The following is a 20,891-nucleotide window of genomic DNA, read 5'->3' on the forward strand; positions in this document are numbered from 1 at the left end:
GGACTAAATTATAGTAGTTGCAGAAGTTCAGAGACTAATCCGTTATTTTTCCTTTTCTACGAATATCTACGACATCTTGATCTAAAATGTAAAATTTTTCAATTATTAGTTTACATTTCACATTCCAATCAGTTTCACAATCAATACCCTTTAATTTTCCAAATTTACACAATTACCTTAATTTTTTATAATTTTTGTAATTTAGTCCTTAACCCTAAATTCATCAAATTAACTATTTTTCCTAAGTCAAAATTCTATCTAATTAAACTAGGTCCTTCAATAGTCTCTAATTAACATTAAATTCACTATCAAACCCTAAAATTTTGATATTTTCACAATTTAATTCTAAAATCAAAATCTAACAAAAAATCACTTTACAAAATCATCAAACAACACAATCAAAGCTCCAAATACATGGTATTCATAAAAAAATCCAATATTCAAAAATGGCAACTTTCAAAATTTTTAATAGAATAAAAAATGAAGGTACGGGCTAGTTGGACCTAGTTGCAACGATCTCAAAAACATAAAAATTACAAGAAACAGAAGCAAAATGGACTTACATGCAAAGTTTTTATGTTATCCAAATGTGAAGCTTAAAAAATGGAGGTTTCTCCTTTGATTTTCGATGGAACATCCAAAAAGATGATGAATTTGGTTTTATTTTTATTAAACTTTAATTTTTACTTACTAAATTACATAATCACCCTTAAAGAAACTTTATAAAACCACAATTTAAAAGCCTATTATGGTCCATTAATATCCAATGGACTAATTATTATTTGATTCCCTTTTCATTTCATTTTTAAACTATCAAATCAATGGAAAATCAAGATTTACTTAATTTTGCACCTTTTTCAGTTTAGTCCTTTTTCATAAATTAACTATCTAAACGTTAAAATTTCTAAACCAATTTTTAATATGACCTTAATGACACTATACATATTTGAAATACATTATTTATGAGTCGACACGATAAATATTTTTGGTCCCGAACCACTATTCTGTTACCACTAAAAATAAGGTTGTTACACCTCCCGTTCCACTTATGAGACCAAACCCCCATAAAAGGCAATCCTCAATGAGGTGTTGCTTACACAGGAAAGTTGTGTATAAAAATAAAATATTGTTTGTAATTAAAAGATTCCATTGAGAACACCATTCAATAGGTCATCTCTTGTCACACCCAGTTTTTGTTTAAGTCCCGAACTTTAGGAAAGGTAAGGAGTTATTTGAATAAAATAGTAAGTTGGTGGGATCTACTGGAAAACATGGGAAATTATGTGGTTGATTTGTAATTAGTTAAGTTTCAATTCTAGTTCGATTAGGTTGGAATCAGTTGGTCCATTAGTGAAAGACATAATGATTGTCGATGGATGGCTTAATTTGGGCTTTGACAATTGTGCATGAAGGGTTATATATGTGGGAAGCCTTAACCAGTTAGGGGAATTATCCTCAATTTTTTTCTACATTGTCTTCTTTGGTTGTACCAAAGGGAAGGAAGTTGAGAAAAGTTTTGCATGGGGTTTGATCGTGAGGATTGAGGCCAGAAAGTAGAGAATCTGGGAATTGGTAATCTTTTCTATCTTTCTGCATTCGTGAGATTGGGGAAAAGAGAAGTAAGGATTTCTGAAATCGTCGAAAAACTTCTTAAGACACTAGATTTCTAGGTTTTAAAGTTAAATACCTTTGGTTTGACTGGAATATGAGTAGTTGTGTTTAGCTGCTTCCAGGACAAAGGAGGCTCTAGCATTTGGGCAAGCTAAGTTGGCGAGGATGGAGGATTTTAGGTTAGCTTTTGTGTTCTACCTTTGGGTGATTGATGATGTTATGTTGTTTGTATGAATTTTGTTTGTGCCTACTCTGAGTTTGTTTGAATCCGCAATTGTGTATGAAGATGGTGAATGAGTATATTGTATATGGATGACTATGCAAAAGTATTTTTATACTTGCTACTCTGTTCACTGGATTTAAAATGGTTGTGAGTTGGTGTATTAGTCAATAGCGTATTGTATGTTATAGTAATATGTACAACGACTTACGTGACATGCATGTTTATGTTATGCAGAGTACGGAGGGAGTTTGACGGAATTGTATGTTAATTTGACGGGGTAGATGAAGATAGTAAAATTTGGCGTAACAAAGGAACGGGCAGAATTAGAAGGGATACAAGGGAGTTTGGCAGCATTATGGGATGCTTATCACTGGTCCTTCGAGGCGACACCGTGACGACGATTATCTATTGGTCCTTCGGGACAACTATTGGATTTGGTGTCCTAAGTGTAGTATATTTGTTTGTAATCTTGTATTTTTTTTTGAAAAGACTGATTAATAAAACAAATTCATTTATTACAATTTATATACTTTATATTATTATCCTCAAATGGTTTTTACACGAAAAGCAAAATGGAAAAAATGTTGCTCATTGGTTGTCTAATGTTTAACTAATACTAAATGGTATTACGTGGTTGGATCGTAATATAAAAAGACAACTTGTATTTGTAGACAAACGAAAACATGTCATTAGTCTAATAGAAAATGATCAAACTGATTGAAAGACTAATATCCCGTCTGTCAAGTCCAATTGGGGAGATGTCTTGTCTTAGGCATTAGAGCAGATGACTCCTAGAAGATAGAGAAATAGATGTAACTGACAGGACTGACAGTACCTCGAACTAAACCCAAGTAGAATAGACCCTGAATCCATTTATGGATTTATTTGCTTGTGATATTCATAGTGTGGCATCCCTAAATCTTGAGTGGATGGCAGAATATGTATGTATGACCTGTACACTTTGATGTAATAAAAGTGTGAGTTCAAATAGATAAGGAATCGAAAGCTGGTGTGTTGGGTGTACAACTTTTGCTGTACGTAGCATCATTCACAATAGTGGAATTCATGGCTCGAGACATGGGTAAATGATATCCTCTCATTAGCATTACATGGTTGATGAAAAGTAAACATGGTCATGAGTCTTTTGTATTTGTGATGAATTACTTAATTACTATTCGATAGTAATTGACTTTCCATGAATGAAGATGTAATAATTACCATGAGATAAAATAGAACTATATTGAGAGAATGGATATTATCCCAAAGATATCAAGGATATCTTATGACGGTAACACACTGATGACAATCTCATTGGACAAGTACTGAGTAGTTACTGTCGTAATGGTATGTTGTTAGTGAAAGCTCAATCATGATACTATAGTGTAGTAACTTCGTGACTAAATAAGTTTATAATTAATAGGCAAAAAGCCATAACTTAATTATAAATCATTTGAGCCCTAATTACATATGTCCAACCGATCCTTCTGCTAGCTCGTTGAAACTAAAAATGAATTGCATGTTTGAATAGAAATGAACGAGATGAATAGGAAAAGAGAAATGGTAAACATTCAGGAATGATTATGTTTTTTTCTAAAATGGAAAAATGGAATCATTTGGAAATGAATGTAGGTTTCCAAAATGGAAATACAAATGATTCATTTGAAATTCTATTTGGATTACTTAAAAATGATCGGAAGAATGAGTTTATGTTTTTGAGCTGTTTTGAAGCCCAAAAATGAAAATAAATCATTCGGCCACAGTGAACATGTTGAGTTGTGAAATATTAAACATGTTTTCTTGAAATTTTATCGGGATAAAATCGTCTAAATTTTACTTGGGTAAAATAGAGAAATTGTTTAATATAGAATATTAAAGTTTATTTTGGGAAATAGAAAAATTGAATCGGGTTGGATCACATTATAGAGTACTAGGTCAAAAGGCCCAGGAAGTACTCATAATTGGACCCGATGTGAGACAGGCTCAAAACCTCTCATATAAAATGAAGGGGGTGGGAAACCTAGACAGAATACTAGGGTGTGCCATCCACCCCACTCCTACTCTAAGTAGGAAGTTGTTTTTCTATTTGAAATAAACCACTACAACTCAACAAGGGTTCTACCTTCTTTTCTTCTAAATAGATAGCACTGGTAGGGCATAAAACAAAGAATTTTGAGAGATTGTTACTCTACTGAAAAATAGAGAGAATTTATTCTCAACTATTAAATATATTTTTTCAAAATAAAAATTATGTTAGTTTCTATTAAAAAAGAGAGAATTTTAATTTTCACCCGAAATAAAAGAAAGAGCTTTTTCTAGTTTTGCATTTCGATTCAATAGGTTCGAGCTCACACTCGAAGTGGTTTATGGTATGAGAATAGCTGAGAAGATCATTTGGTTGAAATTTGGGAACAACGAACGTCCTCTAAGCTGGTAACACAGGTATGAATTCGGTTAGGGTTTATTGCTATAAATATCACAAACCCGGTCGATATTTAAAATTTTAATTTTTTATTGTGCAAGAAAGCCGTTTTCAAATTAGATTTTTTCCAATAGCGACACCATGGAAATGATTATCTACTAGTCCTTCGGGGAGACACTGTGACGACAGTTATCTACTGGTCCTCCAGGGTGACACTTTGTAAAAGGTATAAAAGTCCTTCGAGGCAACACCTCGAAAGGGATTTTTTAGACTCTTTGGAATCAAATGCCCATGGATAGTCATTGCATGATCTAGGGACCTGTGACACCCCTAATTTGACCCTAGTCGAAAAGTAGTTTCGGGACCACAAAATCGAGTCATAAAAATAATTAGCCGTCATATTTTATGACTATTATATGTGAATACGAATGTGTGAAAGTTTTAAGCTTTGATTTAGTAAATTGCATGTGAATTTAGTCAATAGGACTTATGTGTGACACTTTTGAAATGTGATAGGTCAAAACATAAGGATCTATTAGTGCATGAAATAAAAAGGGTGGACTTGCATGTCAATTTCCCCCCTAATTAGTAGTGGCCGGCCATGAGCATGAGAGTGGACAAAATGTTATGGGGTGAAACATGTTGGAAACATGTTGTGTTAGTGTGTTATGGGAGAAAGAATATAATAAAGGGTTAGTAATAAAGAAATGAAAAGGGAGGGGTGATGAGAACAAAGTTGTCTCATCCATGTTCCCCCCCCATTGCCGTGACTTGAGAAGGAAAGAAAAGAAGAAATCGGTTCTTCTTGGCCGAAATGAAAACAGGAAGAAAGGAATGAAGCTAGAAAGGAGAGGGCAGCTGCATGTAGTGGAAAACCATGAAATTTGTTTGCTTAGAAGTTAAAATTTTCAAGTAGAAGGGTAACTCTTCTAAACTCTCCCTTGCCTATAGCTTTTCGTTGACAAATTCTGGTTGCATTGTTGATTTGAGCTTGACGAATATGTGGGAGAAGAGAAGATTTTCTTTTCTAGTTGCAAATGTTGCATGTCTAGTAGATGAAGAGTTTCTCACTTGTGTTAAAAGAATTTAGTGAATGCTTGTGTTGTTATAATCCATTTTTGTAACTTTGGGGTTGATTGTATTTAGCTAACAAGGTAGGAGAAGGTTGTAGTAGAAAAGGGAAAGAGCAAATTGAATAGGTAGAATCGGTGTTGGGAACCTTAGTGAGCTTTCCTTGAACTTTTATTCTCTTGTGTTTGACAATTGTTGAAAATGTTAAATCATTGTCCGAATTTTACCTTGTTGGTATTGTTCATTGCTGCCCTGCTTATGCTATCTGATTGTGGTATTGATGCTGTTTGAATATTGTGTTGATAAAGACGTTCAGATAGTGGTGTATTTATGTTGTTTTAAGGACTGTTGTTTAGTGTTTTAATGCAGCAAAAAAAAATTGTTGTTTAGACGAAAATTAATGTTATCTAAGTGATTGTAAATTTATATTAATAATGGTTGAAGTTGTTAATGAACAAATGATATATAAATGAGCTATTTAGATGTTAAAGAATGTTGTCTAAATGGGTGAAGACTATGATGTCTAAAACTGCTATTAATTGTTTTACAAGCTGAAATTTAAGGGGATTGAATGCCGAAATTAATTGTACATGAAGGTTAAAGTTTTTGTATCCGATGCTTCAATCCAAGCTGAGTGATGGTGTTCGAAAGTGCTCTGCGGCTTTAGCTTAAGAGCAAAGAGGATCAAAGTCGAATAGGGGAAAAAGAGAATGTAAACAAATAGCCGTGGATACCTAATCGTCGACCACTTCCGAGGTAAGTTTTAAGTGATCAAATGTTGATTAAATTCAATCAAAATAGGACATAATGAGTTGAGTTAATAAGATATGATGTGGCCATGATATGTCTTAAACTCAAAAGGTAAGTTCATAAGTGTTTGGACTTGGAAATTTAAGAGCAAATTGTAATAATTTGCTTTGGACAGCAGCAGTAACGTGATTTTAGAAAATCACTATAAATTGTTGGCATGGAATTATAGGCTGAATAAAATATGTAATCAAATCTTAGTTAGTCTAGTTTCTTATAAAAGAGACCGTGGAAGCAAAAAAATTTCCTATAAAGAGATATTTAAAGTTGTGTGGGACTGTGTCAGAATGACTCCGAAATCCCTTGTTCTGTTTTTAGAAAATCATTATAATTTTTACAAAAATGGTTATAAGATAAAATTTATATGCTTAGACTCCTTAATGAGTCTAGTTTCAAATTAAATCAAATATAACACATTTTGAATTCCGTACAATGAGAAATTTGATTCGTAGTGAAGAGTGGTCAGATTAGTCAAACAGTGAAACAGGGGAAACTTTAAGAAAAATCTGGTATTGATTGGCCAAACCAAAAATTCTGAAAATTTTCTGGATAAGATATGTATGAGTCTATTGTCAGGGAAAATTAACGGCACTTCATTTGGAGTTTCGTAGCTCCATTTACGAATAATTTAATGACTGTTGCTCAGGAAAAACAGCTTGTGCTGAATTTGGGATTTTGTTGTAAACCTTAATAAAACCATTTGAGTTGCTTATAAGCTATCGATTAAACATTGGTAATCGAAGTACCAAATCCGTATTAAAGTGAAGCTATAAGCCACAAATGACTAGTATACCTAGTCAATTTTGTTATGATGAAATTGATGTACAAGTATATATATGTGATAGGGCCGAGTGGCCAATGTGATGAATGTGATAGGGCCGAGTGGCCAACGTGATGAATGTGAAAGTGTATATATGTGATAGGGTCGAGTGACCAACGTGATGAATGTGAAAGTGTATATATGTGATAAGGCCGAATGGCCAATGTGATGAATGTGAAAGTGTATATATGAGATAAGACCTAATGGCCAATGTGATGAATGTGAAAGTGTATATATGTGATAAGGCCGAATGGCCAATGTGATGGATGTGAAAGTGTATAAATGTGATAAGTCCCGAAGGGCATTTGTGTCAGTACTATATCCGGGTTAAAACCCCGCAGGCTTTATGCGAGAATATTATCCTGATTAATGTCCGTAGGCTTCGTGCTCGTACTATATCCGAGCTTTAAAGACCCGACGGCTAAATGCTAGGATTCAAGTAAGACTTTGATATTGAGTATCTGCATTAAGTTACCATCAAATAAGTATTATGTATTTAAGATGTTCAGGTACGTATTACTTACTCATCGGTGGAGTGATTTCGAGGTGAATTATTAGTATCAAAGAGGTAGGTAAATGTGATTAATATTATAACTCCAAATATGAGAATGATCTAATTGGTAATGGTATGTTTGTATAATAAAGTATGCGATGAAATATTCTTATGTATTAGTGCATATTCTGCCCAAAAGCCTTATGATTTGAGTATGGGTTGGGTTGAGCTAGATGTGCCAGTACAAGGTAAGGATTATGATTTGTAAGCTTACGTATATGTGATAAGGAATAAGTTTGGATCTTTATGTGCCTATGGTAATTTAGTACTTGTCATGTTGAAATACTTAAAAGTATGGATGTGATTATGAACAAGTGGAAAGGATTATTGAAAGTTGAAAATCGATGAAGAATGTGCTTTGGAAATATTTGACCATCTAGGTCATTATTATTCGAAAGTATATATGTGGCAGCCAAGTGTTGCGTTTAATGATATTATAGATCGAGATGAAGCTCTAGATTAACTTCATCGAACAGTTGAAATGAATGACCAATGATAGTGATTGAGAACACTTTGTTTTGCTTAAAACTTACTAAGCATTAAATGCTTACTCCGTTCTTTGAATCTCTATTTTGTAGATTTTGGTTCGTCAGCTATCGGACTCGGGATTATTGAAGTCGAAGTCGCCCACACTATCAAAGCCCTTTTGGTACACTTTTGGTTGAACTCTGAAAATGGCATGTATAGGACTACCCTTTTTGCTGTTGGTCATGTATCCTTCGGTTTTGTGTAAATTTGGATAGCCATGCGAAAATGGCTTAAATATACTTTGATCATAGCATTAAAATCGTTTTGTATGTTGTTTGTCGAGAGGTATGGAAATGTTGGTAACGATTAGCCATGGGAATGGTCATTCACGATCACTTTTGGTATATGTATGACAAACTCTAGTTGATCCATGGAGGATCATGAAATAGGTAAAGTTTACCTTAAAAATAGATGCTGATAGCAGCAGTGACGTGAATGTGAAAAATCACTAAAAATAGTAGGAATGGAATTAAATAGTGAATAAATTATGTAATCGGACCTTGATGACTCTATTTTCATAGGAAAGTAACGAAATGATCATATGAACAGTATGTTAAGAGATATTTAAGTTTTCGTGAGACAGGGCCAGAACGGTTTTGGGATTCCCTGTTCCGACTTTGGAAATTCATTATAAATTAACCAGAGATAATTATAAGTCATGCCATATATGTACAGATTCCTTTTCGAGTCTAGTTTCTATAGAAACAAACGGAATCAGTATTGAAGCCCAGTACAGGGAGATATCCAAGTCGTAATACGCAAAGGTCAGTGTAGTCGAACCCTGAAACCGGGGAGATTTTAACTAATAAACTGTACTAATTGGCTCAACCAAAAATTCTAGAAAAAAATCTGTAGATGGACATGTGAGTCTAGTTTCAAGAAAAAAAATTACGGAACTGATTTTTGAGCTTTTGAACTCAAGATATGATTTTTAAGGTGACAGTGACGCAGTTAGCCAACTGCCTGGAAACTTTTAAAAGTGGACTGTGTAAGTAAATTAATTAAGTCGGTTAGCACCTTGTGTTCGACTCCGACAACGGTCTCGGGTACGGGGTGTTACAGGACCGATAGGTATGCTTAAGGAAATTTGGATTCTGTCAGGTTAGCATACAGGGAAACATATCAGATAATAAAATGGGAAGTCATTATGTGTTTTGCATGACGAGCAGTTTGATATATAGATAACACATGTTTGAGAACGCGAGCAAGTGTCTTAATGAGAGGATCTGCCAAATTATAACGGTAGGAAGAACTGGTAGAAGTGAATTGAATACAGTCATGGGTGAAAGGAAAGTGGTATTTCCTTCAAAGTATTGGAAAATAGGTATCCGCCATTAGGACTTCACTAGGGATAAAAGGGAATTCTGCCATAATATGTTGGTGGGTAGAATGCCAAAAACTAACAGAAGGCACAGATGTTTGTTAGGACTTTATAGCAAAGGGTAGCCACTTTAGACTATCAATTATGGAGGCCCACCAAGGGAGATCCAAGGAGGAGATAATCTATCAGGAACTACCTACTATTGGAAATGTCTTAGTAAAAGTTTCTGAAGTCGGAAAACCTTACGAGATTGTCTAACGAGTATAGGTCCGCAAGGAAATTTAGAGTTTATGTTATCTACCAAGTCTCTTATTGAAGTTAACAAATTATAATTTTAGTAAATGTATCTACCTTAAAAGTAGGGTTTAAGTATTTGCTAAGTCATAAGAAGAAAACTTTCGGGTAATATAGTGAGTTTTTATAGAGTTCAATAAGAACTCGTATTAGTAACGAGAAATCTACTAGTCTGCCATTAGAAGTCACTAATCTATATAATCATACATATGGTTAACACTATGGAATACAAAGATGATGTTTGCCAGGGACAAATTCCAAAAGAAAATATTGATTGGAAGAATACCCTTATGAGACTAAATCTATGAACGTGTCCGCTAGTGGTTAACTCAGAGATTGCAAGGCATCGGCTACGCCAAGAAATTTGTGGAGCACTCAGTGATACACAGAGAGTTTAAACTATGTACTTTCTTCTTATTCCCTATCAACATAGAGTCTTAATGAGGCACTGTTATACAGAATCTCACTAAGTTCACCTAGACTTACGATTGTACTATCCTTTTGCAGGGTCTATGGATGACTTGAGGTTCGTGTAAAGGGATCAAGTCAGACATCAAAAAGTTATTACGAATGGTGGTAGTTGTTTCATGCATATAGAAGGGCACCCTTAGAGGTCACACCTGAGGGATTTATTAAGTGTATCCGTAAAAAGGTCCTAAGCCTCAGTAATTATTGTAATATTTGTTCATGCCTAATAAGGCTGAAATATTGTAAGAACTTAGGACTTGTATGATATAGAATATAATCAAATTTCAAATTTTGAAATTTGAAATTTGAAATTTGATTTCATCGATGGGATTCATTAAGGGTTGTATAGTAGAAATAGATGTATAATTTAATATTAACTAAGGTTGTGAGTAATCAAATTGAAGTCTTGTCAAGTAATTCGAGTTAATTATGACACTGAGCACCCGGACCCAACGATCAGGTTGGGTATAGGGTGTTACATCTCTACTATTACATCAAGCTTATAATTTAAGTAAAAAATACCTTGCATTTTATAGGACAAAATTGACTATGAGTTGCCCTCGAAATGTTAAGTTCCTTAGAAATATCGATATCAATGAGCTTCCCCTAGTCAAGGCGGTCAAAAAAGCTCCGGCAACATAGAGTATGCCAAAACCCATGGTGTTCCTAAAAAGATATCCATCACCACCACCAGAAAAAACCCCACAAACATCTCATTTTGCCTCTTCAAAATCTCACCCTCACAATTACAGTTGTGAGAGTAGTACATTGTATGGTAGTGGTTCCCATCGTGCAAGATGTTGATAACATAAGAATAAAAATCAAAATAAGGATAACCATCAACCACAAAGGAAAAAGGGTAATAAGACCTAAGCTACACCAAAAAGAATGGAGGGCAATACTCAGTCTTGTAAACTTGGCACAGTGCAAATTCCTATCAGTCGACACTGGCAAAAATCATTCCCAACTACTAAAAAGGCAATAAGATTAGGTGCAAAATAAAAGAAAACCAATAAAAATGATAATAGTAATAAGCATTTTCTAATGTAGTCGATGAAAAGTTAGCAAAAGATATGTTAACATAATCATCAAGCAAAAGATATGTTAACATAATCATCACCCCTCGAACAACAAAAGATTATTTGAAGAAAAATAAAATGAGGTGCAAAATAGAAAAGTATATATCCGTAAGCTTCTATTAATGTTGTCAATAAAAATTAGCAATTAGCTCGCCAGGTGAGACCACCATTACAAAGACAACAAGCTAACTAACAAACCAAGTAATCATGGCTTAAACACTAAACAAAGAGGAGCATGTCGTAAAAGTGTAACAGCCTAATTTTTTAGTGGTGCTGGAAAAGGCAATTTCAAAACTCCATTTCTATAAATTGAGTTCATAAATACTAAATTAAAATATTTACAGATTTGATATATTAGAGTATTAAAGTTTAATTGTAATGACCCAATAGTCAGTAGTTTCGAAAAATGAAATTTTAGGATCCCGTTTCTGTAAGTCGAGCCCGTAATATAAATATTTACGGAGTTATTTAGATAAGTAATTTTATTGAATTGGGGATTGATTAAGGTACGATGGCTAAATTGTAAAAGTGGTAAAACTTCAATCGTTATATGTTTTTAATTAGTAAAATGATAAGGACTTAAATTAAAATTAAACAAAGATTTAAAATGGAAATTAGACCACCCTAATATACATATTAGTGGACAGTGAAACAAGCGACCATTAAATTGTACAAAATTTATTTAATTAAAATATAAAACAAAGCAACTTGAAGTAGGAAGAAAGAGAGTAGACATTTTCTTCTTCTTCTTCTTCTTCATGCATCAAACCACTAAAAATAGGGAAGAAATATTCAACCTTAAGGGTTTCAAGTTCTGAAGATTCAATTGGTTAGTTCAATTTAGTCATTTTCTTGTAATTTTTATGTTTTCGAGATAATAGGAGGTTAATCTAGCTAGCCCATGTGCTAATATGTTAAATATTTAAAGTTTTAGATAGTTATCATTGATTATTTCTTGAAATTTTAGGTGATAGATTGATAGATTTTAAGCTTGGAGATGAAAAAGAATTGTGAAGTTATTTGATAGTTTCGTACAGTAGGGACTAAACTAAATAAATTGTAAAATTAGATGTACAATTACGAAATAGAAGGTCCGTAATGGATTATAATGAAATTGGATTTCAAATTAGAGTTTTAAATTGAAAGTTATCTAGTCTCGATTTTAGGGACCAAATCGAATAAAATGAAAACTTTATATAAAATGATGATTGATTGTGAAATTGATTGAATATTGATGATATTGTATGTTTATGTTAATCTTTAGCCAACATCGACCCAGATTCCTAGAAAGGGAAGGGAAAAGCTAAAGTCGTCGACGAATAACTTGGAGTTTTCAATTTGTATTTCTACAATTTGAATTGCTTAAATTATTGCATAACTGCATTGTATAACATGGTAAGATTTTAGGTAACTTGGGATCATTTAGTTGAATTGTATTGGCATAAAAAAATGTTGATTTTCAAAATAAATTACTAAATTGAATAAAAGTGAAAAATAGTGTAAATTGATGAAAATGAGAAATTGAATTGGAATTGGAGTGATACATGCTATTATAAGATTAAAATGGTTATTTGATTGATTAATTGAATATGATAAATTTTGAAATTATCATAATTGAAAATTGAATGGTTATTACTCTAGTAATTGTTTGGGTTACTTCGACTATGGGTCGATGAGTGCTGGGCATATTGGAAAAACGAGTTTGTTTCTAATATCTAAAGTAATAGACACTTAATTAAAATTGTACCTTTTTTATTCATCTAGGATGAACTCTTCGACTGCGTAGTCTTTTCCGTTATCCTCAAGCTCACATTTGCTGAGTGTAGGCTCGCTTCGAATTAGAACATTTGTCACAAAAATTACCAATGAGGCCATTTTGTAATTTTTCTAAACTTTAGGGTCAAGTTGTAAATATAAAAATATCTCTATAAATTTTTTGAAATAATTTCTTCAGAAAAGTTTCTCTACAACTTCCTCTTGGACTCAAGTGTGTGTAAAATAATGACTCAATGCTCTCTTTATATAAGGAGAGTTTAGAGAGTTCAACTAAGATCAAACTTAATCACTTTAATATTAAATTAATTTAATACTTATCATGATAAGTATTAGATTAAATTTAATATTAAATCTATTAAATTAAAAAAATATTTATCTACATGATAAATATTAAATTAAATTTAATATTAAATTTATTACAATAATATTATTTTTGCAATAGTTATTCTAAAATCAAATTATCTGGTAGAGGCCGAGTAGCAGTGTAATTCTTCCACTGCTCAACCACCAAAGGACCACGGCCATTGGAATGTTAGCATCGCCGACACCTTTGTGTCTGGTGCTGCCATCGCAGGTCTGACACTCTCATGGCACCCCGAGCCAGTTTAGCTGTTGCTGTTTTGGTTCAAGCCAGCGACGGCCAGACCAATCCGGTCCAATAATCGGTTGGATCATCGGCCCAATTTCACATAGCAAGCCTAGTTCGACTAGTTTTTGGGTCTCGATCTCGATTTTAGGTTCTTGGGCTCAATTTTCGATCTCAAGTTCAATTACCTATTGGGTCAATTGTCTGACTTGAAAATTAAATTAAAAAAATATCATATTAATTTTAATTATTTTGATTAACTTAGTTTTACTTTATCAAAATTAATTTTGCAATAAAAATCTTTAATCAAATTCTCTAGTAGAACAATTCTTACGACTGCCTAATTTAATTCCACATCGAATTAATCGACTAAATTAAATTATTTCTAAAGTCGTAGAATTTTCTTATGATGCAAATATAGTCTGATCAAGCTTTTGTTGAGCTATTGGAGGGACTAATTAGGCATATACAATTAGGCTCGACTAATTGCAATTATGTACAGAAGCATTATTTTGATAACTCACAATTTACTTAATCATGGAGTCAATCCATAAGAATTACCATGGTTAAAAACTCCTTATTGTATACTTTTTATGAAAGCAATTCATCCAACTACTTTGTTTAATGAGCTCGTCATGTGTGTGTTATCCTCATACGAAATCTTTGATTCCTTTGAGTTAAATCCACTCACTCAATACAATCATATTTTATCTAATTGTCACCATTGTGTCTTCTGAATGATTAATATGATCACTGTGAGCGAATATTGTGATAAATTGCTAGTTTGAGAACAAGCAACTCATGGTCACGTTCCATAATTATCAATCCACACAATATCAATAAGAGGATAACGTTAACTCTTTAATCGAGTTATGAATTCCATTGTTGCTAGTAAATTCATGCCATAGACAAGTCATATACCCAACATACCGGCTATTAGTTCAATCATTTTTAGAGCATAAGTCTCCACTTATATCAAAGCACATGAGTTACATACGCATGGTCAATGACTAACTCAGGATTTAGGTAAATCATACCATGAACATCACAAGTGAATTAATTCACAAAAGGATTCAAAATTAATTCATCTTGGGTCCAGTTCCATGTATCATTCTTCCAATGAATACATCTCTGTCTCTACCCGTGGAGTCAACTGCTCTAATAGCCTAGACTAGTCATCTTCCCAATTAGAACTGTAAACGACATAATAATCTTTCTCAGTATTTGAATCAAATGCTCACTTTGATTCTTTTACGGGATTACGTACTCATTTAGATTATCTACTAAAGTAATTTGTTTTTCTCGCAATGTAAATATTCTTACAGTGCCACTTCTCATTAGGTTGAACTAAGACAATAAATGAACTAATATTTACTTGTCACAATTTTGCTATCTATGCAAAACAAGAAAGACAAAAACACAAAAGATATAATAGTGAAATGTGAAATTAACTTTATTTATTTATCCATCGTTCGAATATATAGAAAATAGTTACGTGTTTACTACAATATCAGCATATTTCCCAATAGGGCACATTTGTATGTTGGTTATACTGATGAGCACAAGGTGCAATTTATTTACTTTGAAATTATCTGATGAAGCACTGGGTGCCAAATTGGAGTGTTGGTTGGATTCGTGTATCCATTCGAGTCTGAGCCAGGTTAACAGGGACTTAAAATAAAAATGTGAAAATGATATTTCAAATGAATTACTACTGTGAAATATTATGTGAATCGAATTAAAATTCGGAAGATTGGTATGACTGTGGATGAATCAAATGATTCGATTTGGGATTTGATATGTTAATTTATTTCTCCAAACTTAACCTTTTAATGTGTGGATTGAATCATATGGTATAGATTATGTAATTGATAACATGATTTTCTTATGATAGCTTAATTAGCATTGATCTTTGAATTTTTGAAACACCACTGAGTTTATTACTTAGCATACGGTTTTTTTTTCCATGCGCATGTTAGGTTATTATGAGATCCTGAGTATTGACATTGGCATCCAAACATAATCCAAGACTCAATAAAGTTGGTGAAGTTCTTTTGTTAGTTAATTGGCATGTACCTAATGGAGTCCTTTATATTTTGATATGTTTGTGATGTTTAATTTAGAATTTTTTAATGGTATGCAATTGTGTTTTGCAAGTTTGGTATTTGGATTTGGTATGTCTTGATCATACACTAAGTATTAATGGATGATAAATTAGAAATATCCAAGATTGAAATGGGATTATGGCATAAATGATTTAGTGCCTTGTTGATATAAGTATGCATTTGTTATGTTGAAATGCTTGGGTGAATAAGTTAGTATGTTTAAAATGATAAAATTGAATGATTGTATATATATGAATGGTTTGAGAATTTTTACAAGTTAAAAATGGTGTGAATTAGGTGCTTATTTAATGAATGAATGTTTTGGTTGATTAAGAAATGGTTAGGTTGATTGTGAGGTACATTTTAAATTGGTTTGTGCAGGTTTTAAGTGTGCATATAGGCACCAAATTGTATAGCTTTGGTTTGAACATAAAATGGGTACCAAAATGGAAGATTTTGACATTTTTTGGCACTAAGGTATTGATACTCAAGCAAATGTATTAATACTTAACAGTTTTCAAGCAATTAGTCAAGAAACAGAATCTCAAAGTGGTATTGATACAAGACTAAGTGTCGATACTTTGTATTAGAGTATTGATACTTTACAAGGGTATCGATAATATTGGTTTTTTTTAACAAAAATTAAACCTTAAAATGGTACCAAGGTATTGGTATCGATATCGGTACTTAGAGGTAAGTATTGATACCTTCTGATTTAAGTTGATTTTTCTGAACATCGAAACTAAAAATTGTATTGGTACCTATCAAGGGTATCGATACCGATTTTAAAACTTTAAAATTTTTGCAAATTGATCCCATTTGATGTTCGAATTAGTAATTGAGTTTCTGTAGGCTTGATTAAATATTAGGAAAGTTTGTTTAACGTATAATGATTGTATTATGAATTTTTTAAATGTTTAAATGATTTTAAAAACAATATTTTTTATGGTAGTTATTCCGAAAACGAATGTGATGGTCTATTACTCAGACTCGATGATTGGGTTACGTGCCGAAATGTTACATTAATCCTTCAATTTTTCTTATTAAGTTCTTAATTAATGTACAAGGACTGAATTGTAAAAGTCTTATCGCTATAGATTGTTAATTGGACAAAGACTTAGGATTTAAAGTGCAATTAGTCAAAGGTCCAAAATAGAAAATAAACCATTTTATATTATAAGATAGTGAACGGTGATGCTATAATCCACTAATATGGTTAATTGTAGTTAAAGTAAGTTAATAAGTTAATTAAGTATTAAATTAATTAATTAATGTTAATTAAACTTAAAATAAAATAATAAGGATACATTACTGGATTTGTGTAATCTTTTACCTATTCTCTAATATCCAAACCATAGAAACATAGAAAAGAAAAGGGTTTTGAGCTTTAAAAACTTCCAATCAACAAAATTGATAAGTATTCAAGCCATTTTCTTGTAATTTTTATGTTTTTGAAGTCATGGGAGCCTGATTTAGCTAGCCCATGTACCAATTTGCAAAATTGTTATTTTTTAAAGATGTCATTGTTGATTTCTTGAAGAAATTGGTGTTAAATTGAGAGATTTTAAGCTTAGGTATGAAAAGGTTAAATTGTAATGTTTAATTGTTAGCTTTTGTACATAAGGAATAAAGTGAATAAATTGTGAAATTTCATTAATAATATATAGTAGAGGGTCTATAAGAGATATGATTGAGATTGGTTTTGAAACTGAAGCTATGAGGAAATACTAAGATATCAGGAAATCTCTAAAACTTGCCTTATGCACACCAAACCGAAGTTATCTCCTCAACAAAATTGCTTAAAATCTATATCCATATCATCAATAAAGCATAACTTGAAGGCATTTCAAAGGTAGTTTCATTGGAAGTCATCACCATAACTTGAAGCTTTTCAACTTTTCAAAGCACTCTTAGAAGCTTACCAAGTGTTCTTTCGGAAAATAAAGCTCCAACAAAGGATATCTTCATAAAATAAATAAATGAGTTGCCTCCTCCTTGATTCTAAAGGAGTACTTAATGCCCTGACAGTACACTCCAGGATCCCATGAGGGTTGCTTGACCAAGATTAGAAGATAACAAAGGTGGACTTAGTTCTACCCTAATGCCCTGACAGTACACTCCAAGAGCCCCTAAAGGATTTACTAAGATATGAGGAAATCTCCAAAACTTGCCTTATGCACGCCAAAGCAAAGTTTTCTCCTCAACAAAATTGCTTGACATCTATAGCCATGCTATCAACAAAGCAGTTCAGCATTATACTTTCTTTTTTCTATCAACAAAGTGGCTCGCCATTATAATTTCTCCTCGCCAGTAATGAAGTGCCTAACTATTATTAGGATTTCCTATCAATGAAAAGACCCTCCACTTTAGTTCTCCACACTAAATGCAAATGCAAAACCAAGAACAAAAACTATGCAATCTCTATCCCAAGTACATTCAGTAGAAGACTTTTTAGGTGAAAAATGGGAAATTTTCCAATTAATGGCAATAAGGATACCCTACATTCAATCTTCAATAAGAATTTAGTCAAAGAACTACCTTAAACAACACATATCATGCAATGTACAAAAAATCAAAGGTAAAAATGCCTCAATAGCGCAAAGCATCTTTATAGGTGAAATCACCAAAATTAAAGGAACAAGAAAAAAGCATAATATTTACAAGATAAATAAAGCTAAGGAAAAAAGGTTTCCTCCCAAAAAATAGACAAAGCATATATGTAAGAAATAAAGGCATCACAAACTTCACTTGTTATTAGCACAAAACATGCATAAATAACCTAAACCAAAGGTAGGAGCGCTAATATGAAAAATAAAATACTATTATTTACTTATAAATTGCAAAGAATTTAAAAAAAAAACTAATGGTGAGTATAAAAATGGGGATTAAAAAGGAATTCGTCATATCTACAATATTTTCAGGTTGCTTGCTAGCATTCTCTTCAATAGAGGTGTAACGCCTTGATTTATTTAATTTTTTTTGTGAATTTTGTCATAAATAAGTATCTGCTTCATTGGTTAAGTGATGTGGGTGTGTGTTTGAGGTCTTGGTTTCATGTCCCACTTTTGGAAATTTTGCTATTTTTGTTCTAAACATTATCCTTATTGGTTGGGCTTATATTATCTTTTCAGCCAACTTATATCAGAATGAGCCTGTTGGTTCAAGTGGTAAGGTGCTAGCTTGCCTTAAGATCTTGTGCTCGAACCCCTGTGTGAGCAAATGATGTTAATTTTTGCTTCTGTGAGTGTGTACAAGTTGTGTAGTAAAAGTTGGGTGGAATTCAAACTTTGTGGTAGTGGATGAGTGTTAATGGGTCAATTTTGGTGAGATTTGTTAGTTAGTGGGATTGTGGAAGTTGGGATATTATTTTTATTTTTATTTTTATTTTTATTTTTATTTTTATTTTTATTTTTATTTTGTCTCCACAAAATTCTTTTTCCCCTTTTGACTTTTTTTCTGTTTTGTTTCTCTACCTTCTCATTTTTCTGGTTCCATTGATTTTGGTCACAATTCTCGTCCTTCGTTGTGTTTTGAATCCCCAGGTTCTTCGTACGGCTTCGTAGGTAAGAGTTCGTTGAGGTTGTGGAAGGAATATTGGTTAATGTCTTAGTATTCAGCTTGATGTATAAGTCGGTTCTGCGCATCATTTTGCTAGGTAATATTTAGGAAATCCGAGACTCTATAGTTGTGTGGTAAAGTTTTGGCACTACCGTTGACGTGTGTAAGCTTTTGAAACGATTATGAGTGCAATCTTTTAGTTGATATTGTATATGGTTGCATTGTAGTCGAGTGGTGACTTGATTGAAATTTGGGATTTAAGACCGATTTTGTGCATTTATTGAAAAATTTTAGGTTTCGTTGTCTTGTGAGAGCGTTCGCACCAATTTTGAGCTAGGTGTGTAATGAGAAACTCGAAAAAACAGTGATTAGTGAAAGTCAAAAATTGGATTTGATTTGAGTTCTCTTGCGACCTTCGATAAAACAATTTACAAAAATAACTATTTTATGCAACCAATCTATTTCGAGAAAAACATACTCGATTTTTAAAATATAATGACTTTAAAGCTTTCGCTGCAAATTGTTGCTTTATTTGAAAGAGTAAACAATCGACGGTTTTCACTAATGAGTGTAACATGTTTTTAAATAAGGGGAATCTTTTGGTAACAAAATATACGAGGTCTTCGATATGATAAGGTTGGATTTATAATTCTTCTTCATAACATTCCCAGATTCGACCATAACGTCTAGGTCATGTTTGGGGTGTTACATTTAGTGGTATCAGAGTCAGGTTACAAAACTCGGGCTATGAAACTTTGGGTTCAAAATTTTATTTTTAAAAATTGGTTTTCAAGCAAGTTGATTTCTTACAATTTGAAAAATAAGTATGTGGTATACCGTCTCCAGTGTCAATCCTGTAAGTACTTCTAACTTAGAAATACTTTAGTTAGAAAACTTTAAAATGACTGAAACTGCACTAAGTTAGTTCGGGACTGAAACTTCTAAAATTTTTGAAACTTCTGATAAATATTTAAGGCATAAAATACTTGCTAATAAATGTTGAAACTGATACATAAAAATTTGTAATGTAGATAAAACTGTGATTACGATGAGCGCTCGTGGAATGCGTGACCGTGGTACTTGTGGGCGAGGCAGGCACCGTAGAGGGACTTGAGTGAGCCATCTCCAATGGGCAGTATGCCTAATCTGGATATGAGTGAGACACCAGCTACACCTACTGTTGAGACCAAGTCTCAAAGCTACTCGGTTTGGGATGATGCATTGTCTCAAGTCATGCTGGGAGTGTTGAAGAGGGTCGTTGGGCCCCATTCTGGTTCTGGCAGCCGTGGGTTAGTAACTAAACAACTCCAGTTTAATAGTGCTGAGATATTTAGGGGCATCATTGGATTTGTTCCAACTGTGGTCGAATGTTGGTTGGAGGCAATAGAGAGGATAATGAGTGATATTCACTCACTCCTGAGTAGAAACTAAAGGGTGCAGTGTCTTTGCTTCGCGATGAAGCGTACATGGTGGTTATCGATTGAGGAGGGTACTCATCCGAATTGGGTTAATTAGGAATATTTTAAGACTACTTTCCAAAGGAAATATGTGGTAGCGAGTTATGTGGATGCTCGCAGACGTGAGTTCATGAACCACATTTAGAGGGATAGGACTATGGCAGAGTATGAGGATGAATTTTTTAGATTAAGCCGTTATGCTTAGGGAATGGTGG

The sequence above is a fragment of the Gossypium hirsutum genome, chromosome D06, assembly GCF_007990345.1.
Source record: "Gossypium hirsutum isolate 1008001.06 chromosome D06, Gossypium_hirsutum_v2.1, whole genome shotgun sequence".
NCBI classification, from domain to species: Eukaryota; Viridiplantae; Streptophyta; class Magnoliopsida; order Malvales; family Malvaceae; genus Gossypium; species Gossypium hirsutum.